We start from the raw sequence: 6,177 nt of genomic DNA, 5'->3' as shown, positions 1-6,177 counted from the left end.
AGCCTTGAGAATAAGCCATTTGCCCTTGTGTTTAGGGTTGCCAGGTCAGTAGCCACCTTCGCCCTGAGTTTTCAGGCAAAACCCAAGAGCTTGTGATATCATGAGGTGGATATTTTTAATGTCACAGAGGTGGGGCAGGCAAGCATCGGCAAGATGTGCACATGCTTTCCATGGAAACTGGTACTTGGGCAATCTGGGTAAATGCATCCAGCAGCTGAGAGGGAGGTGAATAAATTATTTTAGGGGACAGAGAAGGGCCGTCAGCAGAAAGTGCAAAGCAGCTGTAGTTATTGCTGCCGTTCCCACTCAGGCTTATCTACCCATAAGGATTTGTCTACGGGACACCTGGCAATAGGATTTTTCCCTTAGCCCTATACTGTTGTTGATGCATGCAGAAGGCTAACTGCCGGGGAAGTTTTCCCAAGCCTCATACAGGTGCTGCCGCTACGGTTTGTACAACAGTTAGGTTATGAGTCACAATGTTCCACTCCCTACTTTGTCAGAAATGACAAGAGGGGCCCAAGTGCATGTAACCATCTTCTCTCTTCGCAGTCTTCTCTCTTCCACTTTTGGTGTCCCAGTGTTGCACAAGCACAGCTCATATGCAAATACCTTTGCAATAAGCCAGAGGATACTGGAGCCAGCTAGGAAATAGTGGAAATCAATATTCAAGTTTCATTGCCCCCTCACATAGAAAGACTACTGTTTTCCTTCTTTTGCCCTGAGTGGGGCAACATGACCTGAGACCCAGAGAAATATAATAATTTTCTGAAAGTTTGTCTGGCATCCTGAGAACTGGCAGTCTCATTTCATAGAATCATAGAATCAAAGAGGTGGAAGAGACTTCATGGACCATCCAGTCCAACCCCATGCCAAGAAGCAGGAATATTGGATTCAAATCACCCCTGACAGATGGCCATCCAGCCTCTGTTTAAAAGCTTCCAAAGAAGGAGCCTCCACCACACTCCGGGGCAGAGAGTTCCACTGCTGAATGGCTCTCACAGTCAGGAAGTTCTTCCTCATGTTCAAATGGAATCTCCTTTCTTGTAGTTTGAAGCCATTGTTCCGCGTCCTAGTCTCCAGGGAAGCAGAAAAAATGCTTGCTCCCTCCTCCCTGTGGCTTCCTCTCACATATTTATACATGGCTATCATATCTCCTCTCAGCCTTCTTTTCTTCAGGCTAAACATGCCCAGCTCCTTAAACTGCTCCTCATAGGGCTTGTTCTCCAGACCCTTGATCATTTTAGTCGTCCTCATCTGGACACATTCCAGCTTGTCAATATCTCTCTTGAATTGTAGTGCCCAGAATTGGACACAATATTCCAGGTGTGGTCTAACCAAGGCGGAATAGAGGGGGAGCATTACTTCCCTAGATCTAGACACTATGCTTCTTTTGATGTAGGCCAAACCCCCATTGGCTTTTTTTTGCTGCCACATCACATTGTTGGCTCATGTTTAACTTGTTGTCCACAAGGACTCCAAGATCTTTTTCACATGTACTGCTCTCGAGCCAGGCATTGTCCTCCATACTGTATCTTTGCATTTCGTTTTTCCTGCCAAAGTGGAGTATCTTGCATTTGTCCCTGTTGAACTTAATTTTGTTAGTTTTGGCCCATCTTTCTAATCTGTCAAGATTGTTTTGAATCCTGCTCCTGTCCTCTGGACACTCTGGCATCACATGAGAGAAATCTGCAACCAACATCACATGCCAACATTACTGGAAAGACACGATGAGGGCATAGTAAAATAGAGATAGTGGCACAAGCCTTGTAGGCTTACTAAAATCCTTCTTGCAAGCCTGTACTAGCAATTTATATAATGGCCTCACTATTATGGGAAGCTTAGACTTGAAACATATATACCGTAATATGTAAACAGCCAGGAAGGAAGATGCAATTCTAAACATGTAGGAGTGGGCCTTTGCAGGATTGTTTGGTTTTTTTACCTGCTCAGGAAACAGCTGATAAGCCAAGTTTATTTAATCATTCTTTTCCATTTAAATCGATGGGGAAAGATTAAGAGACAATTGCATGTTCACTTCTACATCTGTTGATCGAAGCCTCTGGAAACCAGTTTCTCATTTTTTTTCCTTATCGGGGAAGCTAGATATTTTTTTGTGTGTGTGTGTGGAAAAGATCCATAAGGTATTGAGACATATACGCCAACATTTTTCAGTTGAAAACTGGAACACATATTGCCACATAACATCTCTACAGTCTCTCATAGCTTGTGTGTTCTTTTTAAATACTTTTTGCCATCTTGACTAAACTCTGGTATTGCTTGTCCATACTTCTTCTGGTCTTCATCTCTGAAATGTTGAAGGATATGCATTCCAATGTAGGGATTAGATTACTATTTTCATATGATGGGTCTATTATTATTATTTATTATTATTTAGAACATTTGTATCCTGTCCTATTCTCGACCTCCGAAGAGGGACTCGGGGCAGCTTCCAACAATATAAAAACACCAATAAAATACACAATTACATAAAATGATAATAAATATACATTTAAAAATAGTTCGCTAAGTTTAAATCATAAAGGGGAACCATGCAGTCTCCAAATACGATTCCACCATTCATAGTTTCACGAAGCTAATGAGATTCTGCCCTGCGTAAATAGGAGCATAGTGTCTAGATCCAGGGAAGTCATGTTACTCCCCTATTCTGCCTTGGTTAGACCACACCTGGAATACTGTGTCCAATTCTGGGCATCACAATTGAAGTGAGATATTGACAAGCTGGAATGTGTCCAGAGAAGGGCAGCCAAAATGATCAAGGGTCTGAAGAACAAGCCCAATGAGGAGCGACTTAAAGAGCTGGGCATGTTTTGACTGAAGAAGACAAGGCTGAGAGGAGACATGATGGCCATGTATAAATATGTGAGGGGAAGTCATAGGGAGGAGGGAGCAAGCTTGTTTTCTGCTGCCCTGGAGACTAGGACATTGAACAATGGCTTCAAACTACAGGAAAGGAGATTCAGCCTGAACATTAGGAAAAACTTCCTGACTGTGAGAGCTGTTCAGCAGTGGAACTCTCTGCCCCTGGAATGTGTGGAGGCTCCTTCTTTGGAGGCTTTTAAACAGAGACTGGATGGTCATCTCTCAGGAGTGCTTTGAATGCGATTTTCCTGCTTCTTGGCAGGGGGTTGGACTGGATGGCCCACGAGGTCTCTTCCAACTCTATGATTCTATGACTATGATTACAATTTAATTTCCACAGATATATGCTAGGGAAACCTGGGGTTTGGGGTTTACCGAGGCCCCATCTATACTACCATATAATTCAGTGTGAACTGCATTATAATGGTCAGTGTAGACTCAGGCTCTATCTACATTCACCATATAATCCAGTTTCGGAATGCAGGTTGTGGATTATATTAATTCACACTGCCATATAATCCAGTTTAAAGCAAATCATTTGCATTCAGAAACTGGATTATATGGCAATGTAGATGGGGCCTCATATAGCACAGGCTGAACTGCATTGAAGTGGATTATATTAATCTCTATTGCCATATAACTCCATTCAATGCAATTAATCTGTATTCTGAAACTGCATTATATAGTGTAGATGGGAACTGAGGTGCTAGAGCTCTTGTAGAAGATAAATTCCCCTACAAACTCTAGGATTCAATGGAATGGAAAAATAACAGTTTAGTGTGATCACAATGTTAGAGCTGTGTGATGTGAAAATTATTTTTATTTTTGTTTGCTAGCTTTTTGTGCTTGAATACCATTGTTTGATGCTGGGAAGCTATGAAGAGGTATGAAGCTTACAGGACAGAGTTCATAGGGTGAATGCCACCTCACTAGTTTTGACTTAGCATAGCCTTTGATAACAGACTATCTCTCAGTAGTCATGATAAATATCATGTCTCCGTTTCAGAATTCACCATATAGTCAGAAGGTGGCCACATCAAATGGACTTTGCTGTGCATATCACGAGCCCCCACAAATCCCTACAACAGATCCCTGTTATGACTCTGTTACTTGAGTTTATGGTTGGCAAAAAGATTGCAGCACAATCAGGAGTCCCTGCTCTGGCTTGAGACTTTCTTGTAGTGTGTTTGCATGTTTTATAGTTTTGGGTGCTTCAAAGAGCATGTGTCTAAATCTTCCAACATAAATCTTCCAACTCTAATTAAAAATATGCATGGGAGGAGTTCTGGGGAAACTACATATCGTCCAGACGGAAACTAGGACATGTGCAGTCAAGCAATATCACCAAATAGTCAAAATGGCAAAAATGTCTATGAGGAAGAACAAACAGGCTAGAAGATGCTTTTACTTGACCCTGTTCTGCCCTTCCTTTCCTCTCCCCACCCCTCCACTAGTTGAGTACAGCAGTTGTTTTGGACTTGAGAGTAATGGTATTAGGAGGAGAGTAGCCCAGAGAAGCGGGGTCTGTCTTAAGAACGGCTCGGGTCTCCTCGAAAGTAACAGGATTGGAGGGGAAAGACAAGTATCCCAAAAGTAGTTGTAGGTTTTTGGGCTGTATGGCCATGTTCTAGAAGCATTCTCTCCTGACATTTTGCCTGCATCTATGGCAGACATCCTCAGAGGTTGTGAGGGCTGTTGGAAACTAGGAAAATTGGGTTGATATACCTGTGGAAAATCCAGGGTGGGAGAAAGAACTCTTGTTTCTCGGAGCTAGGTGTGAATGCTTCAATTAGCCATCTTGATTACCATTTGATGGCCTGACAGTTTTTAGGTGTGCCTTGTTACTGCCTGAGGAAATCCTTTGTTGAGAGGTGGACCTCAGGAAGGTTCAGAGGCGGACAATTACAAACAGCAAATCACCTCTCAACAAAGGATTCCCCCAGGCAGTAACAAGCTATACCTAAAAACTGACAGGCCATCACAGGCTCATAGTCAGGATTTTGATTCGGGGGAGGCTGAGTTTGATTCGGGGGAGGGGGGGGCTGAGTCTGAGTGAAAGAGGGTCTACCCTAGCAAACCCTTTGTGTCGTTACCCCAATACCCCCATGCATATGGAATATATTGAGCATGGTGATCAGATCATGATATGAATAAACATAACAGTTTAAATAATGTACTAGTAAGGCCTTTTTGAGAATTTCGTGGGGGGGGGGGTGAAGCTCCCCAAGCCGACCCCCTGGTTACATGCCTGGGCCATCAAATGCTAATCAAGGTGGCCAACTGAGACATTCACACCTAGCTCTAACAGACAAGAGTTCTTTTTCCTACCCTGGACTATCCACAGATATATAAACCCAATTTTCCTAGTTTCCAGCAGACCTCACAACCTCTGAGGATGCTTGCCATAGATGCAGGCGAAACATCAGGAGAGAATACTTCTAGAACATGGCCATACAGCCCAAAAAACCTACAACAATCCAGTGATTCCAGCCATGAAAGCCTTCGACAATACATCCCAAAAGTAGTGTCTGTCTTAAGAACAGTGCCTTAGGTTTCCTTGAAAGTAATTGAGTTGGAGGGGAAAGTCAAGAATCCCAAAATAGTGACAGTTTGAAGAATGGTGCCTCCTGGTTGAGGTGGGAGGAAGCGATCCTGTGTTGATGGGGGTAAGTAAATTCTTTGTCTTTTTTAAAGATGGAATGCCATGCAAAGAAGACATCTCTACACACAAGAAAATTGTTTACCTCATGTCCTTCCATTTTCCCCTGCTCCATCTGATGAAGTCCTAAATCAGGAAAATGAACCATAAAGTGACATGCATCATTACGCATTTTTGCAGGCTCTGGACCATTTTTGGGTATCCCACCAAACTGAAAATTGGGAGCCAAATGAATTATTGCTTCTGAAACAATCCAGAAAGTAGCAATTTCCGTTAAAAGAAAGTGCAAACATATATGCATGAACATACACATGCACACCATGTGTATGTTCATGAAGAGAAAAAATTAATGGAGAGTTACAATAAAATTTTGGCCTTAATAGAGATTGATAACGGCTTCATAACTGTCCCGCCAATGGTCCTTTGTGTATTTTTGAAAGACATAGAGAGAGTAAACTGAGTGGTCACCCCTCTCTTCTTTGGCGTGACTGAAGATTACAGTATAACAATCAAGGAAATTGATAAGTAACTAGATGTTCTATATTCCTGCTGTGTTTGAACTCTCACAGGTAGGCACTCAGCCCCAGAAGAGGAGGGAAGCATAATCTTTTTGATTAGGCAATAGAAGGAGAATA

The sequence above is a fragment of the Anolis sagrei genome, chromosome 5 (assembly GCF_037176765.1).
Source record: "Anolis sagrei isolate rAnoSag1 chromosome 5, rAnoSag1.mat, whole genome shotgun sequence".
Taxonomy (NCBI): Eukaryota; Metazoa; Chordata; class Lepidosauria; order Squamata; family Dactyloidae; genus Anolis; species Anolis sagrei.
This window is presented reverse-complemented; position numbering follows the sequence as displayed.